The 20,589-nt window shown below is 48.0% G+C and overlaps 1 protein-coding gene and 1 long non-coding RNA gene across 2 annotated transcripts in view; both read left to right on the plus strand.

The window, feature by feature from the left end:
* The window catches only part of LOC144168778 (lysosomal Pro-X carboxypeptidase-like), a 209,815-nt gene that overhangs the window by 26,449 nt on the left and 162,777 nt on the right, over positions 1–20,589 (plus strand). The window lies entirely within an intron of this gene.
* Positions 7,010–8,563, plus strand: LOC144166998 (uncharacterized). The gene is made up of 3 exons (XR_013321806.1): positions 7,010–7,120; positions 7,333–7,426; positions 7,509–8,563. It is a non-coding gene; the product is annotated as an uncharacterized LOC144166998 (long non-coding RNA).

The following is a 20,589-nucleotide window of genomic DNA, read 5'->3' on the forward strand; positions in this document are numbered from 1 at the left end:
GTCGTCGATTTGCTCGGACAGGCTTCCATGAGCAGTACTTCGCATTCCGCGAGCTTGCCATAGCACAACTTGGGCGAGCTCGGCGACGCGCACCGCCGCGTCGCCGCGGTGCCCGTCGACATCGCGCACCGCGCGGTGCCGGCTCCGCGCAGTTTTCGGCACCAGTGCAAGGGAACACCATGCGCCGGCCACGAACTGAAGAGCAAAGACGTCGAACATGCAAAGTTTACAAGCATTGCTCGCACAGGTATACGCCCACGTCTCCTGCCCAAACGAACACCACCGACAACAGCAGCGCAGGATATCGTTTCCGGTTTCGAAAACGATTATATGACGTCACCCTGAACCGGCCAGACACGCAGGCCGATGTTTCGTCCCGCCGAAAGCGATTTCGCTAGTGCTGCCGATTTGTGGAAGCTCGCGGCCGGGACAATCAAAATCGATTTTAAATGTGATTCCGGCCTCGGATCGCTGCAAAAATTTCTGTGAGGCATCTGTACAAACTACTGAAACCAATTATATCATTTTTAGGCGTCAAAATTTGGTGTCAGTACTCCTTTAGGTGCGTTTTGCTTAAGTTCTTTCAGTGGCCATTGCGTTTAAACAACGGCCATGTGACGGTGGTGGCTGCGGCATTGCTTAAACACCGGGTGGGAATGAAACCAAAATAATAGATCCCCCACTCACTTTGGCTACTACTGCACCTAGTATACCCTGATTCCGAGCAAGCTGAACATTTTTGCAATTCAACTTTGCATCAATGCACAGTTAATGAGGCCGTTCGAAGGCCAGCCTGCAAGCGGGCCAGCCTTACGTTACGGTCTCACCCGTGACGTCAGGGACGTTCGCAGGGGTGAGACAGCTGAACCAGATTTGGGAGCAGCTTTTGGAGCAGCGAAATTTCGATTTTGGAGCAGAAGAACCTTGATTCGGAGTAGAAGAATGACATTTATTATGTCACCTTAAGAGCCTGAAAAATAACATTTTTGGCCACTTGGGGGGGGGGGGGGGGGAGTGCGTTTTTTAATCGATTTTGAACGTACATAACACTGAAACAGCCTTTCAATAAAGTTGTTTCTACCTGGGTATCACAAGGAACGAACTACCTTTTTCAAACCATTTTTACATTCTTGGGCTCTATGCTAGATAACGCGGAGTTCCGTTGAAAATACCTAATTGAAAAACTAAGCAATTTTAAGGAATTGTTATTATCCCGTGAATGCCGCAGTTGTTATTTTTGTAATCCCGGACTCGGCGTCACTCACAACTGAGAGCCACGGCAAAAGTTGCGCAAAGCGAGGTGGCAGTCGTCGCACCCCACCAGCCCTCCGATTCAAGCCCCAAGGTGGGCGTTCACAACGATCGTAATTAGAGTATTGGTATGTTTAGTCACCTCCCTTTTGGCATTAAATTTCAATTCAGATAGATGAACCATTATTACTAGCGTGCGATAATAGCCCGTTCCGCTATCAGACACTGCTTGAACATTTGCCAGTGATGCAGCCTGTGCCGCCACTTCTGCAGTGTCCATCGTCCCACTCCCGCCGCTCGCAAGCTCACTATCAATAGCAACAATAACTTGGCGTTTTATAACGCCGCAATAAGTCCTGAATTTCACTTCAAGCAAGCACCGCGGCTCACACTCAAGGCCGAAACACGGCGATATCGCGGGTACCCCGTTGTTTTTGATGAACCCCCGTCTTTCGAGTCGCGTAACTTCCCGTAAGAGGTCAAACGAAAACCCGGCCACCCCCATAACCAAAACCGCGGTAGAAACCAGCGAAGAGCATTCTGCCTGAACCACGAGAAAATGAATGCCACGTACCGATCAACCAAGAGCACATGTTATGGCTATGCCCCAAGGTAGATAGAAGCAGTATCCGCAGGGAGTGGCTGACTCAACCGGCCACGCTAGAGCAGCAGCTATCGTTGGCAAGCTTTGTCCAAAAGACCATATATGCATCCCGCCTTCCCGGCTAGACCCCTGGAAAACCAACTAACAAGGAATTCCAGTGGCCCCCTGGAATGAGGAGGCCTTAGCGTAAAGGGCAATTAAAATTTTCTCTCTCTCTCTCTCTTCTCCCAGCGGCCATGTTTTCCAATCTTCACCGCACCAAGATGGCGGCGCCCACTAATGTCGTTCTGGAGATGTGGCGCTCCCAAAATTGCCGTTTTAAAATCAACTTGCACAAGTAGTTTGTGAAAGCTTTATATGGCAAAACTTTAAAACTTCGCACAATGTAACATGTGCAACCCGACATTGTGACTTTCGAAAAAACTATCCCGTGGACAATTTTATGCGGGTTTTTTATTGAATGATCAATCAAATAAACCTTTACAAACAGCATCACCTTCAAGGTGCTGGAAAAGTATGCCGTCAGTAAGCATTTTCCCCCTCTGAAATTGACCGGAGCGTTAAAATCCTTGGCTCTCATACTCTTTCGGAGCAGTTTGGCGCAATTTTTGCCATTTTCAAGCTTTTGGAGCAGCCTGGCGCAAAAAAACGAATTTGCATCAAAACTGCGCAATATGCGCAGCTGTCTCACCTCTGCGTTCGCCGCATCGTCTGCTACGATTCCACAGCTACCGCACAATTCCTACAATGCAGTGCAAGGTGGGGCATGAGACGGAATTGGGTTGTAGCAGGAGCTACATGGGGAAAACAACTTAAGATATCTTTGTCTCAGCAATGAAGCACATGCAAAAATAAGGACTTGGGTGGCATTTAGGCAACAGCCATGACTGGTAGACGGAATAATCAGGACGCAAACAAGATGCACGTGAAGTAAAACATGAACGCAATCTGCAATGGATACTGGCTTAATTTTACGGCATACAGCAGGCTTTGTTTGTTGCATAGGTGGGATGACTTGACTGTCTGTATAGCATGCTATTCGGGGTAGGTCTTCCCCAAGTAAAAGTTGGCAGTCAGTCAAGTTAAGAGTTTGGTGTTGCATTTGCAGTTCAGCGCTAGACATAAAAGAGACACCAACTTTTGCGAAAACAAGGTTGCTGTATTCAGTAGAACCGTGTGCTAAAAATAGAAATGTCACTATTGCATTATTTTAAGCTATTTATGCTTAAAATGCTGAAGGACTGAAAGTGAGTCATCATCATCACCAGCCAATCTACGCCCACTGCTGGGTAAAGGCCTCTCCCATAGATCGTCAATTACCCCGGTCCTGCGCTGTGATCAATTTACTCCGCAAACTTCTTGATCTCATCTGCCCATCTAACTTAATTTCTACCGCCCCCTGTCACGCTTGCCATCTCTAGGGATCCACTCTGTTACCCTTAATGAGCAACGGTTATCTTGCCTTCGCATTACATGCTTTGCCCACGTCCATTTCTTCTTCTTAATTTCTACTAATATGTCCTTAACACGCGTTCGTTCCCTGATCCACTCCGCTCTCTTGTCGCATAATGTTATACCTATCATCTTCCGTTCCATTGCACGCTTAGTGGTTGGGCGCTTCGGTTCCATTGCGTGCTATGTACCATCGCACCAATTTTGTCTTTCTACAGTTTCTCCGCCCAAATCGCAGAAATATATACACACAGGATGTAAAAATAGAAATGCCTGCCACTCGTGTTCATTACATCACTGCCGCACATCGGTTTCCCTGTTCTGGTGAACAATTTCTCGTTCTGTTTTTTTTATAACTGACTGTACAAAAGGCGCCTTCTATGCTGCGAACACAAACAAATCCCGAACACACTTCTAAGGCGTTGTGCTTTAACGCACGAGTGGGAAACGAGGCTGCGCTAAAGAATATGGACAAAAGATCCACACAGCTAGGCCACTGGGGCAAATCAGCGTTGCGGAGCCAGTAGGAGGAACGGGTATTGGCGGTGAGCGCGAACACAGGCGGCGCTGCGAAGCGCGCCTCCGGGACGTCAGCTTAGGGATTCTCGTATTTGTCGTCTGCTTCACTCAGGATCGCTCTCCCTGCTGTTTCTTTGCTCTCGGTCAACGTCTGATGGTTGTCCGCACCAGAATTGGCGTGTGGGTAACTTTTTATCATAATAATAGGCTTAAAATCGCATACACTCGCTCATGGTGTCAATTAAAGTATAGTTTTGGATACCGCTACGGGAGAAACATTGCCGGCGCCACCCCATTCCTTGCGAAGCCGGTCCTGTGCGGAGCGCGAAGAGTCGGAGCTAGGCGTCAGCTTCTCATGTAAGCATTCGAACAAAAGGAACAGTCAGCTGCTAATAACCGACAACAGCGAAAATGGAAGACCAAAACAAATTCTAGGCTTTCAGGGCTGTCGGATTTGGCAGAAGGCATCACGATTCCCGGTAATCATATGTAAGGTAAAACAGTTTTTGCAACCTTGCCGAACGCTCGAACGCGTTTTGTCACATCACTTTACGGTGTCAAGGCATGAAAGTTTGCCGACATGCACTATAGACTGCAAAAACTCTAGGTTGAGTTCCAAATAACCCAGTGTGTATATACGCGCGTAATGATTATATACCAGGCATCTAACCAGTATGGAGGTTTATTGAGCAAAACAAGTCACGTCTTCGTTAAATTTATAGAAACACATATATGTTTGTTAAGACCTGGAGGGATATTTCGGAACATTTTGCACAGCCATATCTTCCCGATATTCGGATACGCGTTATAGGAAAACTGCACTCAAGAGGAGGAGGAGGAGTAAGGGGAGGAGGGGAAAAGTTTGTCTAACAATTAAATCGATCTGGTTAGTGGGCCGGGTCCTCAGTCCAGGACAAGAGAGTAAAAGTAATTTTCTTCAAATCACAGAACCCCATCCCGAGTAGAATAGGAGTTGTTCTTCGCGCCTGGAAGGGTTGAAAAGCAATAAAGAGCTACTTAGAATTCTTCTTCGGTTTCGAGTCTTGTAATGTATGCAGGTATACTATTTATTACGTTAGTTAGCGAGTATATCATGCTTTCAACACCGTAATCATGTCATCATTGTTCGAGTTAAGAGTCAGCTCGTTATGATAACGATATAATTACGATCGAAATACGGAGCACAAAAGCCCAGGTAGCACAGAATGTCTAGAAAACGTCGTATTTATGGAGGAAACGTCAGAAAGGGATTTCAGACAGGAAAAGATGGCTTCTAGAAGTCAATCATTGCAAGGATAATATCCCTCAGACAATGACGTCTTTAAAACGTATTTCTGATAACTGCTGTTAGCAGTTCTTCCTAGAGCCTTCTTGTAGCCGGCCGTACAGTCCCGCGCTTGGGCGCGCGCTGGTTTGAGAGTAATCAGGTTTGGCGCCAACAGTATGGCCTGATGTGACTCCATGGACTGGGAAAACAGTGGCTTTCCTCTCTGCCCCTGCCTCCTCCGCAGCGTTCGCATGAGCGTGGGCGCGCGCTGGGTTGAAGAGTATTCATTTTGGCGCCAACCCCAACGGTCAGTTTGCGGCTGGGAGCCGATCTTCGAGCTTCTTTGTGTAACCCTCATTTTTGTAAGTATTTGCTATTTGTGCCGTTTTCATTGGTCACATATTATTCCGCCCGTTGATACCGCCGCGCTGTGACATGTTTCTGATGTATTTGTGACAGTGATTTTGAAAAAAGCTTTATTTCCAGCCACAAGCACCCGTTAAGTTGTCTTGATGTGTGCAGTTTCGCGATGTTGTCAAACACGAGTGTTGTATACGTAATGCCATGGTTAGTTTTAGGCGAGAAGTATTTGGTTAAGCAGCTGCTCCTGGAATATATTGTTGGCATTGTAACATTTATTAAATGTTTTGGCTTACTTGCGCGACAACTTGTGCTGCATCTTCGCATCCTTGGTCGGAAACGCTGAGCTGCGCTTTCACCGTAATTTTTAAGAAAGCCGGCGTCAAACTTTTGTGGCATCTTTTTTGCACTAACCCAGGAGGGCCGTAAGCGAACAAGTGGGTTTGTTTCACTCCTTATGAGAGAATTCTGTCGTCCCATGCCATGACGCAGTGCCTGCCTGACAGGGCGTCGTGGGTGAACGTTTAGCCAGCCGCAGCGCCTGAGATATCCGTGTTTTGATGCCGATAAAGCTCTGCAAACCGCCTCCAACACGGGTGCCTCTGCTCGAAGCGGCACTGCGATTTTACTGGCGCCTGTTTATTTTTTTTTCGCAGCAATTAATATCAACGTATTGCCGCAATTAAAATCTACGTAGGTTCAAATCGCGATCTGTTTCGGAACCGACCCGACTGTTGCCATCGCAACATGCCGCCCCAACCAGATGATAGACGTGGTAAGCGTCGCAAGATGTTAAATCCTGGCTAGAGATAAGGCTCTTTCGGCAATGTTAAATTAAAGTAGTGCAAAAATGTCGCGCGATGGTTAGTTTTGCATATTTTAAGCAAATTTTAAAATATATCAGCTTGAAACATCAATTCTTGGGAGTGGATATTCGGGCGGCAGCCGGCCTACCCGCGCGAGCGGAAGTTTGCCGGCAGTCTCCCCTTATTGGCTTGCTGTGGTCACATGATTAGTGCCGGCATGCTGTATGAGAACGCGCTTTGCCGGCAGACAGCTGGAGAGTTTTCTTTCGCAAGCTGCCGTGAAGCGAAGAGTGCCGGTCTTCCGCGCTGTAAGCTGTTATTAGCCGGCAGCTTTCTTGGCAGTTTTCTGTCGGAGCTGCCTAATTATTTGCCGGCTCCTTGCCTTAGCCGCGACACATCGATGTTCCGTTAGGTGAAGGGTGCATATGCCTCTTGCGCTAGCTGATAATTATTTGCCGGCAGCTTGGTTTAACTAAAGATCATATTCTAGGCCCGATTTTAACGCACTGTGGCGGCGCAAATAACCGAAATAAGCCACCCGGCCGTGCTCTCACGGCAAATAATTATTCTGACACGAAATGCCGGCACTCTTTACTCGCGAAGGACAACTTCCGTGACAGTACGACCACGTGGGTTATTTCGGTCATTTGCGCCGTTACAGCGCTTTTAAAATGGACCTAGAATAGGACCTTTACTTAAACCAAGCTGCCGGCAAATACTTTCCAGCCCAAAAGGCCTGCACCCTTCACCTGACGGAAGATATCGTTGTGCCGTGGCTCAGCGAAGCAGCTGGCAAATAATTAGGCAGCTCGCGACAGAAAACTCGGGCCAGAAAAACAAGCTTGTGCCACCTCGTCAGAGGTTAGTCAATAGGTAGTCAACTCCTTTTTGGGCTGTGAAGCCTGCAGTGTTAAATGAAATAGCACCATGCTTGCTGCTTCAGCTTGCCCTGGTTCAACTTTTTATTATCTTATTGCAACTGCTCAGTTTAGTTAAATTTATGTGGTACGTACAATAGGCCGTAAAAAAGGGATGTTCTCTGAAATATGCGTGCGTGTACAACTCTTTTTAAGAGGCTGTGAGAGCGAATATGCAAACACGAGGAGCCACGGACGCAGAAATGAAGACAGTCATCATGATCCAGCTCAAGAATGCAAAGGCGCGAACGTAAGACCCACATTGACTAACACATACAGGGTATTTTAAACGGATTACACACCTAGGGTTTCTATTGGCTTTTTTTCTGTAGTTCATCCAGACAACCTGAACAGCTGGAGGTACGACCAGTACAGCACAGCTAATTAAGGAAAGTGCAAGAAATGGGAAAGGCGTCGTCGACAGAAAGGTCACAGAGGATTTGCCCCTCATCAGTGCAGACAAGAGGACCCCATTATCTGTTGTGGTTGCTGAGGGTATTTTTTTTTTTCAAGCATGTATGAACCATGACTATTGATGAAACGTTTTGGCATTTAGGATAGGTTTACTACTACTGGTTATATTTGCTAGTCGTGCCGCACATGGCTTTTTATTTGTTTAGAAAAATTGTGCATTGTTTTCTTTTTTTTTTTTTCAACCATGTATGAACCATGTGTATTGAAGAAAAGCTTTTGCATTTAAGATATGTTCACTCCCGCTGGTGATGCTTTGTTAGTCATGCTGCACGTGGCTTCTTATTTGGAAGAAAGTATTTAACACATTTTGTGGTACATTTTACAATGTGATCTTTCGGATAAACGCAGTTCAATTGTTTCACTTTCCTAAGTGACTATCATTTTTTGTAGAACAAGTTGTCCTTGCATCTTATTGTTTAAGTTTAAAAAGAAATGTACAAAGTTGTGGACCTGATGGTACAATTTTCTTCTATTTATATTTTTTCGTGAAAGTTTTATTTGTGCTGCATACTTGCTTTCAAATAATCATACACAACTCTACAAGTTGTGGACGTAATGGTGAGAGTTTCTTGCGTGTGCCTTTTTTGTAGTGTTTTATTTGTGCTGCATTCGTACCTTCTAATATCCATAAGCAAGTTCACAGAGTTATGGACCTGACCTGATTTTACAAGTTTCTTGCATTGATTTATTTTGTTTTATTTCCAGAGTTCTGTTTGCCCTCCATCCTTTGTTTAAAAATAAGAAAGTGTAGAGCTCTGGACTTGTTGATACAAGTTTGTTGCATTGCTCTTATCTTGTTAAGTGTTTTATTTGGACGTTTTTATATAAGATGCTTCTGGCAGGTGGAAAGGACGCTTTCACCGCAATGTTGTCTGAATTGTAACGGTATTTTTCTCCTCAGTACATTACCCCCATTGCTTGGTCTCAATAAAATGTTTGCTCGAGCAAATGGCTTTTAATTGCGTATGCATGCAGCAAAGCCGCTGCATTCGCCCCCAGCATCACCTCCGGGGGAGGGGGGTATGGCTGGGGGGCTCATAAAGCCGTATTTCATACGTCTAAAAAGCGCCTCTAAATATCCCAAGAAAGGGATTCTTAGCATCTTTCTAAAGCCCTTTGCTAGACCAGAATTATCAGGACGTCTTCTAACCATCTAAAATGCGGATTGAAAAGTCGCATTGACAGACTTATACAGCTCTTGTAAAATCCAACTTCTAAACCGATTTTTGAGGATGTTTTAAAGAGAGTAAATAAATCGTCTAGAAATAGTAATACCCGCTGGACATTAGACGTGATTTAAGACCTTTCGAAAACGTCGCGAATGCGTGATCGGATTGTCTGGGATGTTTGCAAGCCGTTTCTTTCGTCCTGAAAAATCGCGGTAGTAGAAGTATTTAAGCTCTTTTGTGCTACCTGGGAGGCGCCTTCGAGTACTGTGGACCACGTTGTTTAGGGCGCGATCGCGGTGGCGTAGAACAAACCTTCCCATTGTATTTGCATGTGAATAAACAAAGCACGCTGCGGATATACACCTTCTTGCACGCAGCCGTAATGAAAGCCAATTTGTGAAGAAGGGAGTGTATGCCATACGAAATGAAGGAAATATACACACGACCTTTGTGAGGCTTCCAAACATCCTGAAACCTCCTAATAAGAAGTTAGTGACGGCGCAGAAAAATTAATGCGTTGGGCAGAAAAAAAAGCGAGAAACATTAATCCGATACAAGACAACAACGAAAGAAACAGAAGAAAGCCGCTTTATTTCCTGCTGTGCGATGAGCGTGTAGAGGCCGCTGCTTGGTACGTAGCATTAGACTGTTGAGTCTTCATAGGAGCATCTCAAAAATATTGCAGGGAAGCCTACGCATTTTGAATACTTATCGAGAAGCTCTGATCGCTTATCCTCGCGAATAAGCAAGAAAGGACGAGTTACACACGATTTTCTGACCGATACTCTGAAGAACGTTGTTCTCTATCTCTTCGTGTGTTGCAAACTTGTGGGGGATACAGCTTCAAATTATTCAGATGCGTCAGAAGCTGGCAAAATAAGTGAGTCGCTAGAAATGCGCTTTTTAACGCACTACAGCAATGAAGCGGGCGATTTCTAGCACATGCACTGTTGCCCCTCACAAGCGGAGTGTAGGAGACGACAGCGGCGCGAATCCCTAAGCCGACGTCAGAGCCAGGGGGCGCCACTCAAAGATCTCACCGCCAATAGCTGGCAGTGCGCGAGATGATGTTTACGTCAGGTGGTGTTGCCATTCCTTTCGGATGTGTCCCGGTTTACGTCTTTCTTGCCTGAATAAAACTCAGTTACAGTTCAGCGCTTTGTCCTATCTTCTCTTCTTGTTATTTCCTCGTCTACGTGCGCTGTTAATCCATTGAAGATCACGTCCCCAACAACCGTTTTTGTTGAGGCACGCTTCACAAGAGTTTGAACTTCGGCTGTTTGGTTCGAGAGAGGCGGAAGCCAACGGAGCGGACGGGGCGGAAACTAAAGTAACAAAGCGCAAGTGTTTATCTACTTATCGCTCCGCCCGTCTGTAACGCCACTGCTTTATTTCGAAATGAAGTTCACGAGGATGGCTTGGTGGGCTAGTTGGTGTAGCATCATAAAGGGTTAACAGCGCACAAACACGACTGTCTTGTCACACACAAACACGACTGTCACACAAACACGACTGTCCTGTCTTCTCTTCTTTGTGTGTCTTCGTGTTTGTGCGCTGTTAACCCTTTATGGTTTATTTCTAAGGCACGTTTCACACAACGCCAACAACAAAGTAGAGAACCTATATGCGTTTTCACAGATATGCTGGAAAAACTAATAAAGTGTGATATTTCATTAGTAATGACGTTGAGATGCACAATACTCACGAGGGAAAGGCGATGCACAAGGTCGCAACGGAAATAGCGTTGCATCGGTGACAACTGTCGTCGCGGTTTCGACTCGCTGAGCTCTTGCAGACGAATTGAGTTCACAGCACAACTCACGCGGCTGCACACAGTCTTCATTCATTCACAGTAGTAACAGTAGGCGTTTGAGTAAAATTCAAGGCTCTCATCCTGTTACATGTTTAAACTGAAAGGCGCAGCACGGGTCTGACGGTTGTACTTGTTGCACGCTAGAGTGTACTAGAAGAGTTGAGTGGGACGAGCCGCCGGCTCCGAGCCTGTTTCGTCGCGAAGCGCAGTTTGTGGAAAGTTGGCGTGGCGGCGCTGCGGTCGCAGTGAATTGGGTTGTGCCGGTGCGAACTGCAAGCGGCGGCATAGGGCGACCGTAGAACGGAGGTCCCGCAGTCGTTTTCAGTCAATTGTTTTAGAACTGTGCGGAACCGCCGCTGCTGTTCATCCCTCTCTGTTAAGTGTTGTAAATGCAATGAGCCTTTGGTGTTTAATTTCACCGTCCTCGGCATGCCTATAGCCTTCGCCACTTTCGCGCGCTGGGATGCCGCGCCGGCTACAAAACTGTCTTATCACACCTTAGCGTTCCGAGAGATGAAGCTCGAGGATCAAGCTAAGAAACAAAACTGCGTGGTGTGCAAGCTTCACTTCGAGTACTGCTACATACAGCGTGACTGCACGCACGTTATCGATGGTAAAGAAGTGAGAATCGCCCTCCCGAGTTGTGCCCGCTGTGACGCCCGACGTATAGAAGTGTTTGAGCGGGGATGCGCCACTCGCACGAGTCATTACAGATCGCATTGGTTTCCAAGTGGCGTAAGATTAAATGTCCATGAACAAAAATGTTGACCAGCAGCCGCTTGTTCTGCTGAGCGGCGGTTCTTCCTTATCACGGGATATGCTGCTGTTACTGATCAAAAAGTTGGTAGGCTCGGTCCAGTGCCAATGTATGGGCAAAGGGCTTGTGTTTTTCGAGTCCGGACGGATACATTTGCTAGCAATCTCGTGCCTTCGACCTTTAATCCCGCCGAAGCAATCTTCCCAATCATTAGTGGTGTCTGCACTCCCAACTGTAATTGAGTACGCTAGACAGAAGCTTGCTTATTCAAAGCCCGAATAAGAGTCCTAATTGCTCTAATAAAATATCATGACTGGTCTGTATGGCATATTCTCAGAATATCTACTAAATAGTGCGTCTATTCGCGGTGTTCTGCTAAGAGCAAATAAGATGCAAAAATCTGACTAACCCGCCCCGGTGGCTCAGAGGCTAAGATGTTCTGCTGCTGAGCACAAGGACGCGGGTTCAATTCTCGGCCGCGGCGGCCGATTTTCCGCAGGCGAAAAGCCAAAACTCCCGTGTATTCGAGATTTCGGCGCATGTCACAGATCTCCATGGCCAAAATTAATCGGGAGCATTCCACTACGGTGCGCCTCGTACAGTTTCGGTGAATCGGACTCAAGTTTCGGAGAGTTTGCGACAAGCTGCGCATCACTCACAGGCATACAGTAAAATCGAAGGCCGCAGCTAGGAGTATGTTTAAAAAAAGGCGGCGAGAGTTACTTGTTTAGGAGGCCCAACCTATTTTATCGCCCCAGCACGAAGCCCGAAACGGAAAGAGTGCAATCAATTGACACCCGCCCGTATTGATTTAGGCCTACGTAACCTCAATCGCAAGCACGGCGTGTGCATGGCAAGCATAACTTGGAGAGAACGTACATACTTGCCGGTTCAGCGACCGATAATGTCGTCACATCTCAGAGCGATAACGAACATTCCCCTCGCGAGGGGCAAGATCAAATGCAGAGCATTTCCGGGGGCGCACGACGTTAAAGGGACACTGAAGTGAATTTGTCAAGCTCCCGTTTTTGCCGGCACTGCGTAGACTGGCTCAAATTAGCACAGTTTTCATCGTTTATCCGGTTGACAAATCGGTAATTATTTTACAAAGCGCGAGAGAAGAAAAACTACCATGCGCGGTTTGCGGCGGCCGCACCAACTAAAGCTGTGACGTTGGGGGGAGCGGGCACCGTGATTGGACGATGCCCAAGGTGAGCAACCAAACAAGTTTCGGTTTCGGTTTCGGTTCCGTAAAATACAACCGGTGGCGTTGTTGGATGGGCATTCTCAATAACTCAGTAATCATCGTACCGCGCTTCTGCCATGTTGTCAGCTGTAAAAATGCATAAAGATAAGCCTCCCAGGACGGCTTGGAATCGTAGCATTCACTAGCCGAGACCTACGCAGTGCATGAACGCCCTCCGCGTACCCGTAGACACCAAAATGTCATGCGCTTTTCCCCCATATTTGGAGCTTGCCTCCCTCATGCCTGTATCGTAAAAAGCGTGTTCGCACCAGGCCAAGGGTCTGTTCATTCTGGCCTGTGCCCACTGCCTGCAAGAGTCGGTGCTTATGGCAACAGCACGCCAACGAGAACTCGCTAGCGCGCCAGCGCCAGCCTGCGCGTGTTTTGTGAACTAGTTCGTGGAGCCCTGAACGTTGCGGCCCAAAAAAAGGTGAACTCAATATAGAAAACATCGGCGGAAAACGAAAAAGTCAACTTACAAAAAAAAAAGCACGTTCCCGCGGGGATTCGAACTCGTGACTTGCAAAACACTTGCGGCAACATGCCTAGCGCCCCAGACAACTCGGCCACGGGGCGGGCTCCGCAGCCCTCTGTAATATATGGTATATATTGTACAACAAGTTTACACTTTTATTTAGTTTTGACATTTCAAGCAGCTTAGGTGACTATTTGTTGTATTGCGCTCGTGCAGTAAGCGTCGCCCGAGTTTCCACAATAGCTCACGTCTAGCAATTGCATTTCGTAGACGGAAAAACGTTCGCAGATGCGTAGTCGTGCTGCTGACCGCTGTGCTTGTTCGCCCAGCGCAAAAAAGTGCTTCCCGCACCCTAGTTTTACGCTGTACGGTAAAAATATCAGTTGATTTTATTTCCTTAGTACCTATATTGACTTCGCTGACTCTTCTCCCGCCTTCAAGAGGCCTTATATTTCCCTACTGGCGAACCAGTCAGCGAAGCGTCGCATGTGCGCTTGTGCAGCGCTTGTGTGAAGCGACCTTGACTTGGAGGTAGATACAGTGTACAAACTAACCAAGTAAAGAAAGGGAGATTCTTCCATTCACAAACGTGTCCTGGCTTCGTTTCAACTGAGCGAACGAATTGCGACGACCCGTCGGCGGCCGGCGGACAAAACGCTGGGCCGACTAACTCTGTCTGAAGGTCGGGGAGCCGAAGGTCGGGGAGCCGAAGGTCGGGGAGTCGGGGGTCGGGGAGCCGCGCGCAGCCAATTGCGAGCTCGGCTCCTCGCGACGTCACACGAAAACGCCGCAGAAAATGGGCGAGCGTAAAGAGAGGAGGACAGCATTTTCGAATGATTTTTTCTATTAAATAAAATCGCGTAAACGCGCCCAGGGTGGTCGAAACATGGCCTGGGGACTCCGGACTACAATTTGCGCAAGTAATCCCGCAATGTTTGCATATCAATTCAGTGTCCCTTTAAGTAGTTTGCGTTACGTTAATGTTGTTGCACTTGTGGCAACTGCTGACGAGAGAGCGCTCGTCAGCAGTAATTTGAATGAGTCAACGATATAAGGCGCGTACGTAGCGTCCCATTCTGTGTCGACTGTGTGGCTCAGTGGGTAGAGCACCATGTACATTGCGTTCCGCCCGCAGGGTCGAGGGATCGAAACCTGGCGCCGGATAGTATTTTCTTTTATATAGTGTAGGGGGAGAGTTGCGGACAACGACGGTGCGGACTACGACGGGTCAACGCGGGGGACATCGTGAGTTACTGAAATGCTCTGCATTGAAAAAACTCCCACCTCCCCTCGCGGGAACCCCTGTGTAGATGCGACGCATAGGCGGAACGGCGAAGGGACCGCGTTTTATAGCGCGCATAACGTTGAGGGGACTGCGTAAGCCGGTCCCTGTCGACGACGACGTTGGCGTACTTGTAAAGCGGCGTGGACTCTAGGTGCTTGAGCCAAGCGTGGATGTTGCTTCGCCGGAGAACGGCACAACGCTGCAGTGAAGTGCCTCAGTGTCATTAAAAAGACGAAACGAAATTTAATGCAGCATTGCCCATGTTTCTTCTATTCATTGCATATTACGCCGGGAGAGAGGAGGGAACACGAAAAAAAATAGTGGATGGTGGTATTCCAGCGCTTGTCCCGGTCTACTTCGTTCGTTTGTCGTACTTTTTTCCGCGTCGTAAGCACTTCGTTGAAAAAATAGAATAAAAATAACAGGGCACGCTTTCGCCACAAAGCCTCTTAAATGCCTTTTAATTTATTATGCCATGTTGTTTTCTACCCCGCTGTCGCTTTAGCATTCCTAATAACATAAAAATTGGGCGACACGCGAAAAAGCGCGGCCCGCGCTATACCGCGCGCTTGGGCGAGCGCAACTCGCGACTCCACTTCGCACGCTGCGTCATCTATTGAATCTACAAGCGCCGCTTCACGTGGAGCGCTCCGTTCGTCCCACTCAAATCCATCTAGTACACTCTATGTACGCCGAAGGTCATGACCAGTGGATGGGATTGGCTAATGTGATCTGGCTTTATAGCACCGTCGTTATTTTGCGGTCTCAAAACAACATATCAATGAACTTTTCAACGGTTCAAACTGTAGCGTTAGTACAGATTTTGAGTATTTTAAGTAGTTTTTATCTTAACGGGAGGAATTCATGCCACACTTTGGGCATTGCAGGTATAATGAAGCAGACGGCGCTCATGGCTACAAATAAAAGAATATTGTTGGCCACGAACCTCGAACCTTAAATAAAATTCGTTATTTATAAGGAATTTTGCTAAAATAAAATAAAGATGATTTATCTGCCTAAATCTTGCATTGCTAATTCGAATAGCCCAACATACGCAAATGGCGCGAAATTGAAACAGAATCAAAAGGGCGCAGGTTGTATGTTTGATATCTCAAGACATTACGCGTGTATAAGTTTAAATTGAAAATATAACGCATAAAGCTAACGTCTTACTTCTTAAAACAATACTAAGAAGGTCCATTTCCTATTCCAGCAGTTTATTAAGCCTCGCGAGCGATCCGGACTGCAGCACACGGTTCTATTTTTCAGGGAAGTGCACTAGCTTCATTGTCGGCTCCTTTTGCTTTTAGAATTTGTGAAACACACGTGTATGATGCTTAAGAATGTAGTATTTTTCTGCTGACTATTAAGGCGCAAAAGAACAAAATGTGTCCGATTTTGGCGAAACACACATGGACGCTCCTATTTAGAGGACAGTTGGGCGCAGGGAACTCAGAGGAGTAGGTCTTGTGGAGGAGGGATCGACGGGCGAGGGAGTTGGTCTGAAGGAGTCGCCATAGGCGCTTCTGAGCGTTGGTGAGGGATGTGGGGGCAGTGGGAAAACGGCGGCGGGAGAGATGATAATGCTCCGTGGCTTCTTGATAGGAGAGCAGACGATCGCGGGCCAACCGAGCACTGTGTTAGAGAGAAGGAGCGAGCCCAGCATGGCTGTTTAGTTCTCATGCTGCTTTGTGGGCCGCCTCATTGCCTCCCACCCCAGTGGGGGCTGGGGTCGAGACGATGTTGAGTGGTTGAGTATGGGGATTTTGGAGAATCGTGAGTGCTGTAGCCGAAACGCAACCACGAATAAAGTTTTGAATTTCCGTCTTCGAATAAATGATTATAATGTGTGGTGGCAGCCTGATGATGCGGGCCAGGGCTATTGCCGCCTCTTCCGTTGTTGCGGGGTAAGATGTCCATACGGTGAGGAAAGCGATCGGGGGAGAGCCCGCCGGCTCTCCTGTTCCTCAAGCCTTTCACCATCGGTACAAACTGGGGAAATTTTTTTGTTAACATATGTGGCTGAACAGTGTCGCCAGGGATTTGTCAGGCCAGCATTTGTATTTTCATTACGAATGTAGAACAAACCAAGTAAAATGGTGGTTTCACTGAATAAATACTCCTGTGAGCATCAAATTTTGTTCAGGCATATGTTGAGTCTAATTTATTTATTATGTCCTCCGCATTTATATTTCCGTAAAAGCAATATTGGTGGATTACAAAACTTGCACAAAAGCCGTCGGTACAAAACCCATACAAAATACATATGAAACCACTCGGTAACTCGAAAACAGTACGCCTGCGGAGAGTTTTGTATAGCAGATATAGCTAAAATAAATTTAACTGCGATAGACATGTACGAAGTAAAAAAACGGACATACCAGCAACATCTGAACAACGTCAGCAAAATAAGTCTAAATACCGTCCACAAATGAAGCAGCAGCAACATCGAGAGTACGTCTTTAGCATAGTTGAAATAACGTCCGACATTAGGGTACCAGCAACGTTATCTCAACATCAAAAAATTTTCATAAAAATATTGCACGTTGTACGGATGTCTAATAGAGATACTGCTGGGACATAGACGTTCGGTTCTTTTTGGGACGTCGCAGAGATGTTAGTGGTTTGCTGGGAAGGTATCGACGTTGCCTCCGCTTGTAGCTGCCACGCTCCGGTCCGTTCATGCAGCCGCAGGCACGCGAAGTCGGCGACCGCTGAGAGCGTGCTTTGTGTTTCTTTTGTGTGGCAATAGACGGGAGTGCTTAGCCCGAGTACTGCTGTTGCGTTGCTATGCGGTCGGCTTGACAAAAGGCAGTTGGGTGCACAGCAGTGAAAACAGTCTTGGCGAGTTGTTCTCTCTCGGACAGCGCGCACACCGCTATTATGGCTTGCCGACGTTGGGAGGTGGTTCGGTCGTGCGTCAAGGTTAACAGCTGACGGTACGCGAAAGGATGCTGTTTCTTAGTGCCGAAAAGGCGCGCGGCGTGGTCTTTGAGGATTTTACGAATCCGGCGTAGGTGCTGTTCGTTTATGGGTCATTCGTCTCGAGAATTCACGCCTGGGCTTGGAGCAGCTCTTCCCGCCAGTCAGGCGGCGGGCAGCGGCATCCCTTAGTCTGGGGAAGAGGTCAGCCCACGACTCCCTCATTGTACCAGTGCGCGCGGGGACAAAGGCGAGGCGGCAAGGTGATGACAGGAAGATGAGGATCGAAGGTGCGTACTGCCTCGCTAATCGACTCCATCACCGTATGGGAAGCCAGACGCTGGTCCTCTTTCGCTACAGTGGTGTCAGCTTTTGAAAGGGCAGGTGCCGCCTCGGCAGCGTGGTGCGGCAGCGTGGTCGCCATTTTGACTCGACGCTCGTTCCCCGCCAGTTCTATGCGACCGTTTCCATCACCGTGCCCTTGTTCTGCAGGCCGCAGGGCGGCAAAAATTATTCTAGGAATGGCTGAAAACTCTAGCACTTGCCCAGGGGATCGAAAGGAAGGCTTTTTTGTACAGCGAAAATCAAGCGCGACAAGCGGCATTCCACCAAAGCCTCATCTATTTGTATCGTAAGTAAACATTTATTTTTTGAGCGCGATGCTCGAAATATCAGCAAGAAATATTTAGCGCACCATTATTTTTTATTTGGGTGGATGGGCAAACGTCGGGCAGCCAAGTGTCGTGGAGCGTACGGGGAATTTGGGGAACGAACGCGGTAAGAAAATGCCCCAGATAAGAGCCCGGAGTATTTATTGAATACAAAAGCACTCGTGTGGGCAATATTTGGCGCAGCTTAAAAGGCGCCGAGTATTCTGATACATTCAAAAGTACTACCGAGGGTTTCAGAGTAGTGTCGTTGCGTGGGAAAGTTTCACGCTGGGTTCTGAACTTATATTTATTCGTGCGTGCTTTCTACAACTTCGTCGAAAGTTGCATGCCTCTTCCGAAATGAGGACGCTTGGACACAAGACTTATGCTGTTACTGCGAAAAATGTTCAGCGTTACGATGCCGGGCCGGTTACCGCCGTCTCTGTTCTTGTGAAGCAGTGCTTTTTAAATGACAAGTAAAAGCAAGCCCAGACCTATTGCGCAGTGTTGTGTCATTCTTACAGGATAATTAAATTCTGCCCTAGTAGGAAATCACGACTCGGCTACAGTCTTTTCATAGAAATAAATCTGTAACGCCTGCTAGAAAGTGTCGCCCCAACGACCTTACCTTTCCTCAGCTCATTGTTTTTTATGCGCAAACATTTTCAGTTGCAAGGTTTAACGCATTACCCGAACAGCAGGCAAGGAACTCCCTTTATAAAATCTCGCCCCACAAACCGGATTCTTCGTCAGCTGATTGTTTTTATTCGCATAAATTTTCAGTTCAACGGTTTAAAGCAGGCAAGGTCCATTGTCGCGCTCATTGATACGCTCATTGAAACACTAGCTAGCTCCACAATACTGAAATTTTTACATTGAGGTACATCTACGGCTGTTGGCATCATGCTTATAAGTGCCTCAAACGATGGGTAGCGTGTTTGGAACAACGTTTTGTACAAAGAAAATCGGCAAAGGTTTAGACTTATCGAACGTCTGTTGTTTTGCCGCCTAAGGAAGATGATTCGTTTTTAATATATCGAAGTCTACGTCAACCACTGACGCCTAACACAGGCACAGGCCATTATCTTACAAGGCATACTTCGTTCCTTTGATAAGCATTTAGGCAACAAGAGCACTAAGTGCTGGCTAAGCTTCGCACAATAGGAAAGCTTGCGAACGTGCGCTTGTTCCTGAACGTATCGTGCACCGCAAGTGGTCGCGCGCTTCGCAGCTGCGGCGGGAGGCGTAATGGCGGATGCAGCAGACGACGCGGCTCTCCTCACCGTCAGCGGAGCGCGCGAGCATCAAGGCACCCTAGTAAGAGAGGACACTCCCATAGACCCCTGCGGCCGAATCGACTAGCGCAGCAAACGGACGGACACACAACTAACTGTTCACTTTCCGTTTCGCGGACACCGATTTTAGCTGGTATAGTTTGAATGGCTGGAAAGCGCTGCTTACGGCGACGGGCATCGGTACGGTACTCATACGCTCTCATGCATTGGTTAGCGTTTATTTGAATATATCATTCTCAGGCTTGGTGCCCGCATGCTTTCAGGAGGGAGGCATGACATTTATTAGATGAAGAGCATCTGATTCACTCGCCTTGGCCCTCCGGCGTCGTCGTCGTCGTCGTCGTCGTCGTCGGCGTTGTCCACCCCTCCCCCCTTCTCCTCGCCGCGCCAGCTGCGCTCTCCGCCGCTCACCCCCTCTCTCTCGCAAGGGGCATTGGATTGGATTGGATTGGCTTGGCTTGGCTTGGCTTGACATGGATTTGATTAGATTTGATTTGGATTGGATTGGATTAAAGTGGATTGTGTTGGATTGTGTTGCGTCATAGCCGCTACACGTTGCGTCATAGCCGTGGCAGACGCGCTGGGGCTGGCGCATGTGCAGTACTCTCTCTTCCGCGGTTTCCTCTCCTTCGGGCGCGCTGCGCATATAACCGGTGTGCCGTTCTCCGGCGAAGCAACATCCACGCTTGGCTCAAACACCTAGAGTACACGCCGCTTTACAAGTACGCCAACGTCGTCATCGACTGGGACCGGCTTACGCAGTCCCCTCAACGTTATGCGCGCTATAAAACGCGGTCCCTTCGCCGCTCCGCCTATGCGTCGCATCTACACAGGGGTTCCCGCGAGGGGAGGTGGGAGTTTTTTTTCTAAGGGAAAGGGTAGGGGGAAAGGAGAGTGGCTGGTGGCCTCTGTCCAGGCCGCCTTCAGGCCCCCCAGCAGCCCTCGCCCTGGAGATCAGGTACTCCTGATCCTCGAGCTGGAAGCTGGTCAGTCTGTGCACCCACTGTTCCAATGTAGGTGATGGAATTGTGTTTGGATGTTTGACGCACTTCCATACGAGGGGATAGGTGGTGTTTGGTGTATTGCATGTGGGCAGTTGTAGGGAAACCCGCCGCGGTGGCTCAGTGGCTAAGGCGTTGCGCTGCTGAGCACGAGGTCGCGGGTTCGATTCCCGGCCGCGGCGGCCGCTTTTCTGATGGAGGCGAAAAGCAAAAACGCCCGTGTGTACGAGATTTCGGCGCACGATAAAGATCCCCAGGTGGTCAAAATTAATCCGGAGCCCTCCACTACGGCGCGCCTCATCGCCTGCGTTGCGTCGGCGCGTTAA

Source organism: Haemaphysalis longicornis, unplaced genomic scaffold, assembly GCF_048455015.1.
Source record: "Haemaphysalis longicornis isolate Haplotype H1 unplaced genomic scaffold, Haemaphysalis longicornis Haplotype H1 scaffold_2, whole genome shotgun sequence".
NCBI lineage: Eukaryota > Metazoa > Arthropoda > Arachnida > Ixodida > Ixodidae > Haemaphysalis > Haemaphysalis longicornis.